Source organism: Sus scrofa, chromosome 10, assembly GCF_054392235.1.
Source record: "Sus scrofa isolate SSC_HxYL_T2T_F1_AM1 chromosome 10, Sscrofa_HxYL_maternal_Yorkshire_Landrace_v2.0, whole genome shotgun sequence".
In the NCBI taxonomy this organism is placed as follows: domain Eukaryota; kingdom Metazoa; phylum Chordata; class Mammalia; order Artiodactyla; family Suidae; genus Sus; species Sus scrofa.
Genome location: NC_139392.1, coordinates 11,871,435 through 11,883,564, shown reverse-complemented (window position 1 = coordinate 11,883,564; position 12,130 = coordinate 11,871,435). Strand labels below are relative to the sequence as shown.

The following is a 12,130-nucleotide window of genomic DNA, read 5'->3' as shown; positions in this document are numbered from 1 at the left end:
GAGGGAGGGAGACAAGAATCACTTTCCTTCTCTTCCCAACAAGCCTTCCTCTTGTAATGATGGCTTTGTTCTAGGGAGTGCATTTCTCAACTGGGCTCTCCGGCTTGGGTACTTTGGCAGGCTTTCTGATGCTCTGGGGCAATCTGAATCACACCTGAGGCCGATGGGATGCTGGCATATGCAGCTGTAATTAAACCAAGCTGAAAAATGAGAGTATCTGGGAACCAGGGCTGGGCCTTGGAAGGGCCTGGCTGGTGCTTTTTTGATTTTTTTTTTTCAGAGACCATGTTTATCTTTTATACACCCCCCCCCCCAAAAAAAAAAGTTGGAATAACATGAATAACCAGATTGAACTTGGTCAAAATGTATCAAGAGAGATTTGTTTTCTTTGGTGAGTGTTATAGGCAATACTTGAAAGAGTTGAAGTGGGATTTGGTCATGAAAACAGCTGTGTGAAGGGCTCGTGACTTTCTCTCTCAACAGACCATCTCCCAAGACTGATGTTCATTGGCCTTGGAGGAAGTTAGGGGAGGACCAGTAGGGCAAAGATGATCTAAAAGCTTGTACCCAGAGAAGATGTTGTGATTCAGGACCTGCAGCAGATGAGCACTGTCAAGGTTTCCTGACGCAAAACTACTTCTCTGCTCCTGAAAGTGAACTCCCTATAAAATTTAGTCTGTTGTTGCCTTTGACTATATGAAAGTTCAAGTGTATCCATGGTATGCATCAACACTGAATTGTTACTAAATTATAAGAGGAAATACAAGTATACTTCCCTTTATTAAGCATTTATTCTGTTCTAGACATGCACTTGACACTAGAGATGCAACTGTTCATTCATTTATTAATTCATCCATTCAGCAAATACTGTGTGCCTCTTTGGCACTGGGCACTGTTTCAGACCCTAGGGATAAAATGGTGAACATGGCAAACTATTCTCATGGTTTACTTTTTTTTTTGAAAGCATGACAGTATATTTGTTTATCTGTTCACCTGGTGAGGACCTGGGGAGGGTTTCTAGTTTTTGGCCAGCACAAATATAGCTACCATGAACATTCATGTACAGATTTTTGTGTGAGCATAAGTTTTTCATTTCTCAAGCCTAAAGACCCCAAAGTGTGATTACTGGGTTGTAAGGTAAGTGGATATTTAAGTTTATGTGAAGCTGCTGGACTGTTTTCCAGAATGATTGTACCATTCACCCAGCAGCAATCTATGAGTGATCCAGTTTCTCTGCATCACTGCCAGAACTTGGCATTGTCACTATTTTTATTTTAGCCATTCTGACAGATATGGAGTGGTCTCGCATCGTGCCTTTAATTTTTGCCCCCTCATGGCTAATGATGTTGAACATCTTTTCACATAATTATTTACATGCTTATTTTCCTACCACACATGCTTTTTGGTAAAGTTTCTCTGTGAGTCTTTTGTTCATTTTTCAACAGGATTGTTGTCTTCTTTCTGCTGACTTTAGGAGGTCATTATATTCTGAATACCAGTCTTTTGATGAAAATATATTTTGCAAATATTTCATGCCCTTCTGTGGTCTGTCTTTTTCATTCTCTTTATACTGTCATTCACGGAGCAAACATTTTTAACTTTAACGAAATCAAAGTTATTTATTTCCATGGAGTTTGCTTTTTAGTGGGGAAGTCAGACAATAAAAAAGTAAGCAAAGAAACCAAGAACAGAATTTGAGGGAGTGATGAGAGATTCGAAGAAAAGCAAAATGAAGATAACATGCCCCACACATGATTTGTTTATTTGGTCATTTGCCCAACAAAATTTTATTGGAGGCTCTGCATGTGGCAGGTACTGTGCTGGGCACTGAGGAGCTGATGGAAACTGCTCCTGTGATGAGAAAACAAAGGGCTTTTGTACCCTCTGGCATCAGGAATAGGCAGTGTCTCTGGAGCCCTGGGATGCAGGTTTGATCCCTGGCCCAGCACAGGAGGTTAAGGATCTGGCGTAGCCACAGGTGTGGCATGGATCACAACTGCACCTTGGATCTGATCCCTGACCCCTGGATCTCCATGTGCTTGGGGAAGCCAAAACCCCAGAAAGCAAAGGGCTGAGATTATGAAGCAGGGGTGGAGGCATGTGTTAGCCTAGCAGCACCTTAGATAACCGTTCTGGAAAAGCTGTTCCAGGGACCGACATTATGAGAAGAAGGGGTTCCCGACATGGGTCAGCGGTTAATGAGTCTGAGAACACAGGTTCCATCCCTGGCCTTGCTCAGTGGGTTAAGGACCCAGTGTTGCTGTGAGGGTGGTGTAGACTGGCAGCTGCAGCTCTGATTCGCCCCTAGCTGAGAACTTCTATATGCCTCGAGTGTGGCCCTAAAAAGAAAAAAAAAAATTATGAGAAGGTGGTGACAGAGGGAAGGTGTGTGTGGGTGAGAGTGTGCATGTGTGTGTGTGAGTGTGTGTTGGTGGAGAGGGAGTGTGGGAGGGTAGCATGAAAACGTTCTAGAAAGAAAGTGCACAATAACCAAAGGTTCTGAGGCAGAAAAGACTTGAGGAGAGCTGGTCAGGACACCCAAGTTTGGTGATAGTTCTGACGACCTGGATGAAACGTGTGGTCGAAGAACAAGGTTGGGACCAGACCATGCAGTGCCTTGAAGGCCATGGTACAATTCTCAGCTTTCGTCTAAGGGCAGGGTGGCAATAAAGAATTCTGAGCAAGGATGTGATGTAATCTGAGGCATATTCTTAGCACTTTGACCCCTGTGTGGGCGGCAGATTAGAGGGGGGCTAGAGCAGAAGCTGGGAGGCCAGTGCGGAGGGTTTTCAATAATCAGGGCACCCAAGGTGAGAAGGAATCCACGCTGGCCTTCTCTTCAGAACAAAAATTGGCCTGCCAGTGGCCGGTGGCCAGGCATTTGCCAACAGGCCATTGATACCCAGACCAATTTGAAACCTGTGGCATTTGAGGGATCTGGGAAGACATCTCTTTTATTATTGTTCTTCTTCTTATTATTATTTTGCTTTTTAGGACTGCAATCCACAATTTTCTGCTTTTTAGGGCAGATTGGCATTTGAATTCAGGCAGTCTGACCCCGACATCCTCTTTGGGCGCTTTTTGCACTTGTTCGATTTCTCTCTCCCTTTGGCTGATTTCCTGGGTGTGCGGCTTAGGGGTTCCTGGTACAGGCGATGGCCTGGGTGGAGAGGTGGGCGTCTTGCCGGGAAGTAAAACTTGTTTATGCAAGTGCATGGATGTGTGTGCCTTGTTCATGAAGGATTGTTTTCTCCCCCTTTATTGTCCACCATCTGTGTCACACCTGGAGGTGCTCAGTATTTTCCAGAAATAGAGATGATTCATGCAATTATTTTCTTATAATATCTAACCTCCCAAAGGAGGGACCAGAGGGGAGAGTTCCTTTACAAGGATCGGTTGTGCTTTTCAAGGCATCTTAATGTGGTGCGTTGGAGAAAGCCAGGCTGCTAATTGATTAGTTTGTTTCTTGACCTGCTAATTTGGTCTTTATTCCCATGGCTCCTCTCCACTTTTGGCTTCGGCCGTGTGTCCTGATCTAAGCCTGCCAAAATCAGATGCTTTGGGGTGCAGAGTTAACAATCTGGCAGCCCAGCTGGACATGTAATGTAGATGCCGTGATGGAAAAATGAGGGCCTTCCCTCCCAGTTAGGGAAGGTTGTTCTGCTGCTTCTCTGGTGTTACAAGCTTGTTCTCTTAAATACCTGCACCACTGTGGTCCCGAAGTATAGGACAATTTTTTTTTTTCAGAAAAAGGAAACCTGTATATGTTTACATGTTATTGATATGACAAAGAAAGACTCTCTCCCTAAGTGCTTGGCCATGATAATTTGACTTAGCTAAAATAAGCCATTTAGGGAAATCCCGTCTGGCTCAGTCGTAACGAAACTGACTAGTATTCATGAAGACGCAGGTTCGATCCCTGGCCTTGCTCAGTGGGTTAAGGATCTGGCGTTGCTGTGAGCTGTGGTGTAGGTTGCAGACTTGGCTTGGATTGCACCTGTAGGCTGGCAGCTACAGCTCTGATTAGACCCCTAGCCTGGGAACTTCCATTGCTCAGGTGCGGCCCTAAAAAGACAAAAAAAAAAAAAAAAAAAAAATCCATCTAGGAGTAGGTTGAGTGAGAGAGAAAGTTGCATGTGGATTAGAGGTTAGAGGTGCAGCTCTGAGCGTGGAGAGCGGAGTAGGAGAAGGTAAGGACAGGGATTTCTGCCAGGTTGGCGACTTTTGCTGAAGTCGCTTGTCTGCGCCCATTGGCGGCTAAGTCCTGCCTGCACGTTCCTTCGTATCTTCCTGCCGAGCCCTCAGTCTGCTGGGAGGTCACTGCCTCCTTCATTGCTTTTCCATCCACAGACCAACCATGAGCGGTAAACGTTTGTTTTTCATCTTCAAAGCAATCTTTCCACATTACAAAAAGAGAAGAGAAAAAAAATTGCTCAAAAAACCTTCTGAAGTAATTAAAAAAAACCTGTCAAGTGTCTGGGTTTGTAAAATGGAAAAAATAACCTACCCTTTTTTGAGGGCAAATACGGGGTAATTAAAGCCCAGAGTACAGGGCCTTCCCTTGGACACATGCTCATACTGTTTAATCCACATTTTAGTGCAAGTCTGGTGTTCCCCTGTCTGCCTCCACTCTGCTTCTCCCCGGCCCGCCACCCCGCCCCTCCTTCCTTCTGTCTCTCCCTTCTTTCCAGCTGTAGACGACATACAAGTTGATAACCACCTCATCACAGATATTTTGTCCAGCGCACTTGGAGTAATCCTTATTAAGAAACTAGGGCTCCATACCCCATTCCCTTTACACTAATTTTTTAAGAAGTAGATTTATTTTGTGATTTTTTTTTTTTTTGGCTCCACCCCTGGCATGCAGAAGTTTCCAGGCCAGGGATCCAACTCATGCCATAGCAGTGACAACACCAAATCCTTAACCACTACTCCACCAGGGAACTCCCCTATTCACTAATTTTTTTTGGTCAATGCCTATTTTTTTTTTTAATTTATTAAAGTATAGTTGACTTACAGTGTTGCATCAATTTCTGCTATACGGCAAAGCGACCTAGTCAAATACACACACATACACATACACACACACACACATTCTTTTTCTCATATTATCTTCCATCATTTCTTTTTTTTTTTGTATTGAGCTTTTTATTTATTTACTTTTTAAATGATTTTTTATCTTTTCCATTATGGCTGGTTTACAGTGTTCTGTCAAGTTTCTACCGTACAGCAGAGTGACCCTGTCACATATACATACATACATTCTTTTTTCTCAGATGATCCTCCATCATGTTCCATCATAAGTGACTCGATACAGTTCCCAGTGCTATATACCAGGATTTCATTGCTTGTCCATTCTAAAGGCAGCAGTTTGCATCTGTGAACCCCAGTCCCTCCTCCTCCATCATATTCTGTCAAGAGAGACTGGGTACAGTAGGATCAATGCCAGATTACCGTGGTGCTCCTCTGCCTGGAGTCAGGACGGGAGCTGGTCCTCCAGCCTTCTCGCCCACTCTCATTCCCTCCTGACTTTCCAAACGGTGGTCACCATGCTGTACAGCAGAGATTGGCACAATGCTGCAAATCAGCCCTACTTTCATAAAAAATAAATACATGAGAAAAAAAAAAAAAGAAGGCACCAAATTTAGGAAATGCACATGCCGATTTCAAAAGGTGTGTTTGACCAGGAATCACTTGCAAAGGCGGATGCGTCTCAGAATTGCTCACGACGAGGCTAACTACGAGGCTGTTGAAATGAGAAGTCACCCACGTCGGGCCTCCTCGTCTTGCTTTCCTTTGGATTTGGTTATTCAGTTGAGTCAGAACGTGAACTCGGGGATCATTTTGCTCGGAATCGTTCTGCTTCTGACATGAAGGTATTAGACATCCAGCTGGGACAAGATGGCCTCAGAGTTCTCCTCCGCCCTCTGATGCTGAGGTTTTTATGAACAGGGGGAGGAAAGTGATGCCACCGAGTGGTATTTATTCCTTTGAAAAATTCCCAAGCGCCGCACGACGTGAAGTCTATTTATTCAGTTCCTCTGAAAGTTGGGTAGTCTTTACAACACGTGTCAGGACAGCCTGGCTTAACGCCTGTATATTTTCCTAAGAGGTTGGTGGGCTTATTTGACTTAGCTCATGTTAGAAGTTTAATTGTTTTTTCCTTCTCCATTTTTTTTTTTTTTTTTTTTTTTTGCTGGCACTGACTATATCTAATAGAATAAAGCTTTGTGCAAGCACCTGCTCTCCTTTCTTACACACACGAGACGGGAACTGTGGATTGCGCGTGTGCTTTTTTTTTTTTTTGATGTTCCCAGTGGACCATGTGTTTCACATCAAGTGAGCAAATACCTTTGCAGCTCCTTTCAACGGCCTCAAGTTTCTAGACCAGCATTTACCTCTGGCCTCTGAAGAGATCCAGTCTGACTTCATGTTGGGTCACCCTTAATTGTGGCATGATGGATGCTGATTCATGAGAGCAGGGTCCAAAGACCTGCTTGGGATTGTGCCTCAAGTCTTACGCCCATGACCTTTCCGCAGTCCAAGTCCTGCCATCCCATTGTGGGAAGCCCTGTGCATGTTGAAGGCATAGTCATCATCAAGCCCCTGGTTCTCTCTAAGAACCCTGTGAAGTTGGGAAGGATGTTGGTCATATTTTACAGGCAAGGAGAGAGGAAAGGAGGCTTAGGGAGATAAAGTCACCTGCTCAAGGTAGACGAGTTGGCATGAAGAGTCGTGATGAGAATCCAGATTTTTTTTTTTAGGGCCACCCCTGCAGCCTATGGAAGTTCCCAGGCTAGGGGTCGAATCGGAGCTACAGCTGCCGGCCTACACCACAGCCACAGAAATGCAGGATCTGAGCCATGTCTGCAACCTACACCAGAGCTCACGGCAATGCGGGATCCTTAACCCACCAAGTGAGGCCACAGATCAAATCCAGTTCCCCAGGGATACTAGTCGGGTGTGTAATCACTGTGCCACAATGGGAACTCCTAGGATCCAGCTTTTTAACTCCATAGTTCAGGCTCTTAACCTACATTCCATTCTGTCTCCAGAAGGAACAGTAAGCACCGAGCCCTGAGAGAGCAAGATCATTTTCTCCTCCTATTTTGTCAAATGAACTTAGAGCTAAAAGCATCTTGAAGGTCATCTGATCCCTCCCACCCCCTTTGTTGCTGGAGTCAAGGCTTGCAATGGCGGGGACTTGCTCAAGGTCATGCCACCGGCAGTGCCAGCACCAGAACAAAGACGTCCTGTACTCTTTCCAGAACCAGGTGCTGGGCAGGGACAAGAGTCTGAAATTACAGACACGTGAGAAGGGGTTGGCTAAGACTTAAGAGAGCTAAGGTTCTGTCCCAAATTAAAAACGCATTTACATTTCCTTGAATTAAAAATATATATGAAAGCACACAATACCTGTAAGGGATCTGGAAAGCTTTCTGGTCAGGTCCTTTGGGAAAATCCACCCTCCTTCCAGGGTCTGCAAGGTCCTCCGTGATCCCTCCTTGGCTCTCCACCCAAGGCTTCGACATGTTCGTCTCTTCTGAGTCCTAGAATCCACATTGTTTTTTGCCTTGGGCATTTTCTGCCATTTCACCTGCTCCCCAGCCTGTTCTTTGTAAGGCTGTTTCCTTCTTTTTTTTTTAAATTAAAACTTGAGGTATAACTGACATAGAAGCTTATGTTAGTCTCAGGTGGACAGCATAAAGATTTGATATGTGTCTGTATTGCAAAAGGATCAGGTTGGCTCCTTCTTCCTGCCTCCATTTAAACATCCCTCTGTAGATTTCATTTAAAGACAGAGACATCTTTCCCCACATCACTCTATGCACATATGCCCTCTGCCCCCTCCTTTACTATTTTACCTTTTTTCTTTCTTTTGCCATCACCACTATGGGTAATTATTTCATTGTGAGGGTGCTTGTGTAAGGCTTGTCACTCTTGCTAGATCGTAAGGCTAGCGAAGTCAGGGTCACGCTCGGGTTGTGCAGCACCTGCAACCTGGCACATTCACTGAAGCAATGCTAGGCTGGCTGGCTGGCTGGATAAACGAATGAATGAAGTTCCATCTTCTGAACCCAGTATCCACTCTTGAAGGATAATATTACCTGAAGCTCCTAAGGGAGAGCGACTTCAGTATTTCAATCAAATTCAAGTGTGTTTTCTAGTAGCAGTAAACTTAAAGGACACATACTTCAGGGTGGATTATTTTTTCAAGCGACATAGCTATCCACTTAGCAAAAGCCTGGGGGAACGGGCAGAAGTAAGGGATTATTGTGGAGAAAAAGCTGCAGGACCCAGAACTGTCAGGGCTTGGAGGAAACTACATGGTAGTAGGGCACGCACGCACAGACCTGCTTAAAGCTCCATTTTCCAAATTTTGAATAATTCAATAAACCCCTCTTAGTTCTGATTAATGCCTACTTACTCTTCCTATAACTCAAGTTCCTGCTCCAATGGAGTTCCTTCCTCTACTGAAGAGACTGCACCTAACGCCTCCTCCTGCTCCTGGGGCTAGTCCAGTGCCCGGCGCTCCACTAATGTTTGTAAGACGATCTTCATACAGGAAATGAGTATATGATTTTGAAACAAAATTAGTATTTTATAATATCTCATTAATAACAATAACGATATTCACAGTGATTATCGAGTGCTTACCCATGCCAGGCAATCTGTAGCTTTGCTCGCACTATAAGTTTTTTTTTTGTCTTTTTCGGGCTGTACCTGCAGCATATGGAAGTTCCCAGGCCAGAGGTTGAATCAGACTGCAGCTGCTGGCCCACACCTCAGCCACAGCCATGCCAGATCTAAGCTGCATCTGTGACCTACACCACAGCTCGCAGCAACGCTGGATCCTGAACCCACTGAGTAAGGCCCGGATTGAACTCGCATCCTCATGGATGCTCATCAGGTTCATTACCGCTGAGTCATGACAGGAACTCCTGCTTTCACTGTAATTTAATTCTTATAATGGCCCTTTGATGTAGGCACTTCATGTCTGTTTCACAGATGAGAATGCTGAAGCTCAGGGTGTTTAAAAACAAAACAAAATGGAAAACCCAGAAGAAACCAAACCTCCCAAGGTCATACGACAAAGAAGAGCGGAGGTAACATATCCCAAGCTGAGCTTTTTGAGTCCAGAGGGAGGGATCTAGGTCTTTTCAAGGAATCAGAGGTCTTATCTCACCTTCTCATTTTCTTGATGGGGAGAGCTGGACGCCTAGGCCCAAGAGTGACCCACCTGATGGCAGATTCTGCAGCAGCCAGAGCCAGGAGTCCAACTGCCTTTGCATAAGCAAGGACCACAGTAACTTCTCCCTCCTGTAACCCCCCGCCCCCACCCGGGGAGATTCTTGCAGAACTCGGTAGGACTCTGGAAGCATAGAATTCTTCCGAGGTGGGCACCCAAGCTGGTTTCTACTTAATGTCCGCAGTTGAGGGGGAAGAGGCCAGGCCTGAGTGTGGCTCCGACCTAACAGCTGTGACTCGGGCACAGCGTTGACATCCTCTAGGGCAGTTTCTCGAGTGTCAATAAGGAGAGAAGGAGTGGCTACCTAATGATGCTGTGGTTGCAGCAAAAGGAGAATGATGCATCTTGAAAGTGTTCTGTTTTATAAAAGCAAAGGTTATTTTTAGTCGTGGCTGATTCAGGTGAAGAATCTGGTGCTGTTCGGGCAAGGCATAAGCCATCTAAGTATTTGCTGAGTGAATGGCACTGTATGGACAGGTCCAAAGTCCTGAGCTCCATCAGCTGTCGCCCAGGCTCTAGTGGTTCCTCACAGCTGGCTTCCTTTGTTGAGAAAGATCATAGGTTCCCACACATCTGGAGTTGGCCCATCGGGACCCACCGCTGGGCCGTGCAAGGCGGGCCCCTCTTACCTTGCCACTGGCACATTCACATTCTTTTTTTTTTTTTTTTTGTCTTTGTGCTCCCATGGTATATGGAGGTTCCCAGGCTAGCGGTCCAATTGGAGCTGTAGCCACCGGCCTACACCAGAGCCACAGCAACGGGTGATCCAAGCCACGTCTGTGACCTACACCACAGCTCACGGCAATGCCGGATCCTTAAACCACTGAGCGAGGCCAAGTCGGATTCGTCAACCACTGAGCCACGACGGGAACTCCCACATTCACATTCATTAAAAGCAATTGTCCCAGATGTAAAAGTCACAATACTGGTAGCCAAATACTCTGTCCTTCCCTGACCATCAGCCAAGCATCACATAGCGATCCCCCTGGCAAACCACTACGGGGAGGAGAGGAAACAGCTTCTCATCATTGCTGAGTCGGCTTTCTGACTTATTGGTTTTGTTCCTTCCCAGGTGAAGCGTTTAGAGAAATGTGCGTTTGCTCCGAGAAACGCTTCCCTGAATGGGGAGATGCAGGCCTCTGTCAGGGGTGTTGAGTGGCTCAGGCAAGGCTCAAAAGTGAGAGACAAATGGTTCCGTGTTTTGTGGTTCTGCAAGTTGGGGATAAGCCTTCCTTCGATGGCAGGTTCAGCGAACCCATCAGACTGAACAGAGTGGTTCCCCTTAGCGAGTCCAAAGCAAACCGCATCTGACTTCCGTCGGAACGTCCAGCTACGTCCCTCCTGTCACTGCTTATAAAGGGTCACATTCTTGGCAGGAGGACACACAGGAAAATTGCAAAAGGAAACAGAAATCATATAAAATCTTGCTTTTGGTGCTGAGATCTCTAATTTTGCTGTTGGTCCTGGAGGAGCTGACAGTGGCTGCCTCCTTCATCCTCCTTTTCTCACTCCTCTCGGAAATGCAAGGGAGGTCATGGCTCTACCACTAAAAGCAATGGGGAGGCTGAAGACTCGGCTGCTTTGCATGTGCAGGGCCACTTCTCACCCTGTCTGAAATCTGGCCTTAGCTCCCCTAGGACCCCAATTCTGGAGCCTCTGTAAGCATATTCAGCCAGCTGTCCGTGAGGGAGCAAGTCTGTGTGTCACACCGCTGCACATGCGTCTGGTCACAGCCTGTCCTTAAATATGAGATAGTTCTGAGGGTTTGCTCTGAACTTGGAGGTCACCACTGGCAAACTACCCTTTACACCTGAACCGTTTAGGTGGCATGTGTTCTTGCAGAGTCTTGTCTACCCTTTTTTTTTTTTTTTAAAGAGGAAAATGTTTCCCCAGCATGTCTGAAAGCAAGAAAGGAGTTTATCTCTGGGGCTCAGAGGTTTTTTTTTTTTTTTTTTTTTTTTTTTAAATGGGGTTTTCTTTTTGACTCGAGTTTGAGACCCACTTAGAGTCTCAAAATTCTGTCAGGAAGAGCACTGAGTGAGTGTGTTTGTGTGTGCGTTGGGGGGTGCACACCTACAAGCAGAACCTGTGATTCTAGCTGGAAGCCAAAGCTTGGAAGATGCAAGAGGTCAAGCAACATATTAGAAACAGGGGGACGATGGCCATTTGTGTATATCTGTATGTGTTCATGGCAATGAAACATCTGGATGAAAAAATGGAAAACTGTCTCAGGTGTTACCCATGTATATAATGCTCTCTAATGTAAGCTGTCTACTTTTGCAGTTTTCATTGGGTTTTTAGGCTAAGCATAGATACAGCAAATAAGTTCTGATATCACTTACGTAAAAACATGCCAGTTTCTAATTGTTCAGAATCCAGGCCTTTTTTTTTTTTTTTTTTTTGAGGAAACAGCTGGTAACATCTGTGGCTTTTCTGATGCACTGGACTTACCTGTCAATACCCCATGGGAGGACAGGAATGAATGCATAGGATATAACTTTTAGGGAGCAGGGCCCTACTTGAAAGGTGTTGCCACCCTTGTAATGCTAGAACTTTCTTTGAAGATTTTGAAAAATGTACGTATTCAAGCTGTTTGATTAGAGTTTCTAGGGGCTTGATAAAGAAGAGTGCAAACGTATGCTATTCTTCAAAATAAAGCAGAGGCAAAACCGTTGGTTTTTTTGTTTGTTTTATTTTTTTGTTTTTTGCTTTTTTAGGGCTGTACCTGTGGCATAATGAGGCTCCCAGGCTAGGGGTTGAATTGAAGCTGCAGCTGTCAGTCTATATCACAGACACAGCAATGGGGGGTCTGAGCTGCATCTGAGACCTACACCACAGCTCATGGCAACACCTGATCCTTAACCCACTGAGCAAGGCCAG

General features: G+C 45.3%; 1 protein-coding gene across 3 annotated transcripts in view; it reads left to right on the top strand.

Moving 5' to 3' along the window:
• Nucleotides 1-12,130, top strand: part of LOC110255627 (uncharacterized) — a 315,724-nt gene that overhangs the window by 91,804 nt on the left and 211,790 nt on the right. The gene's annotated exons all lie outside the window — the stretch shown is intronic.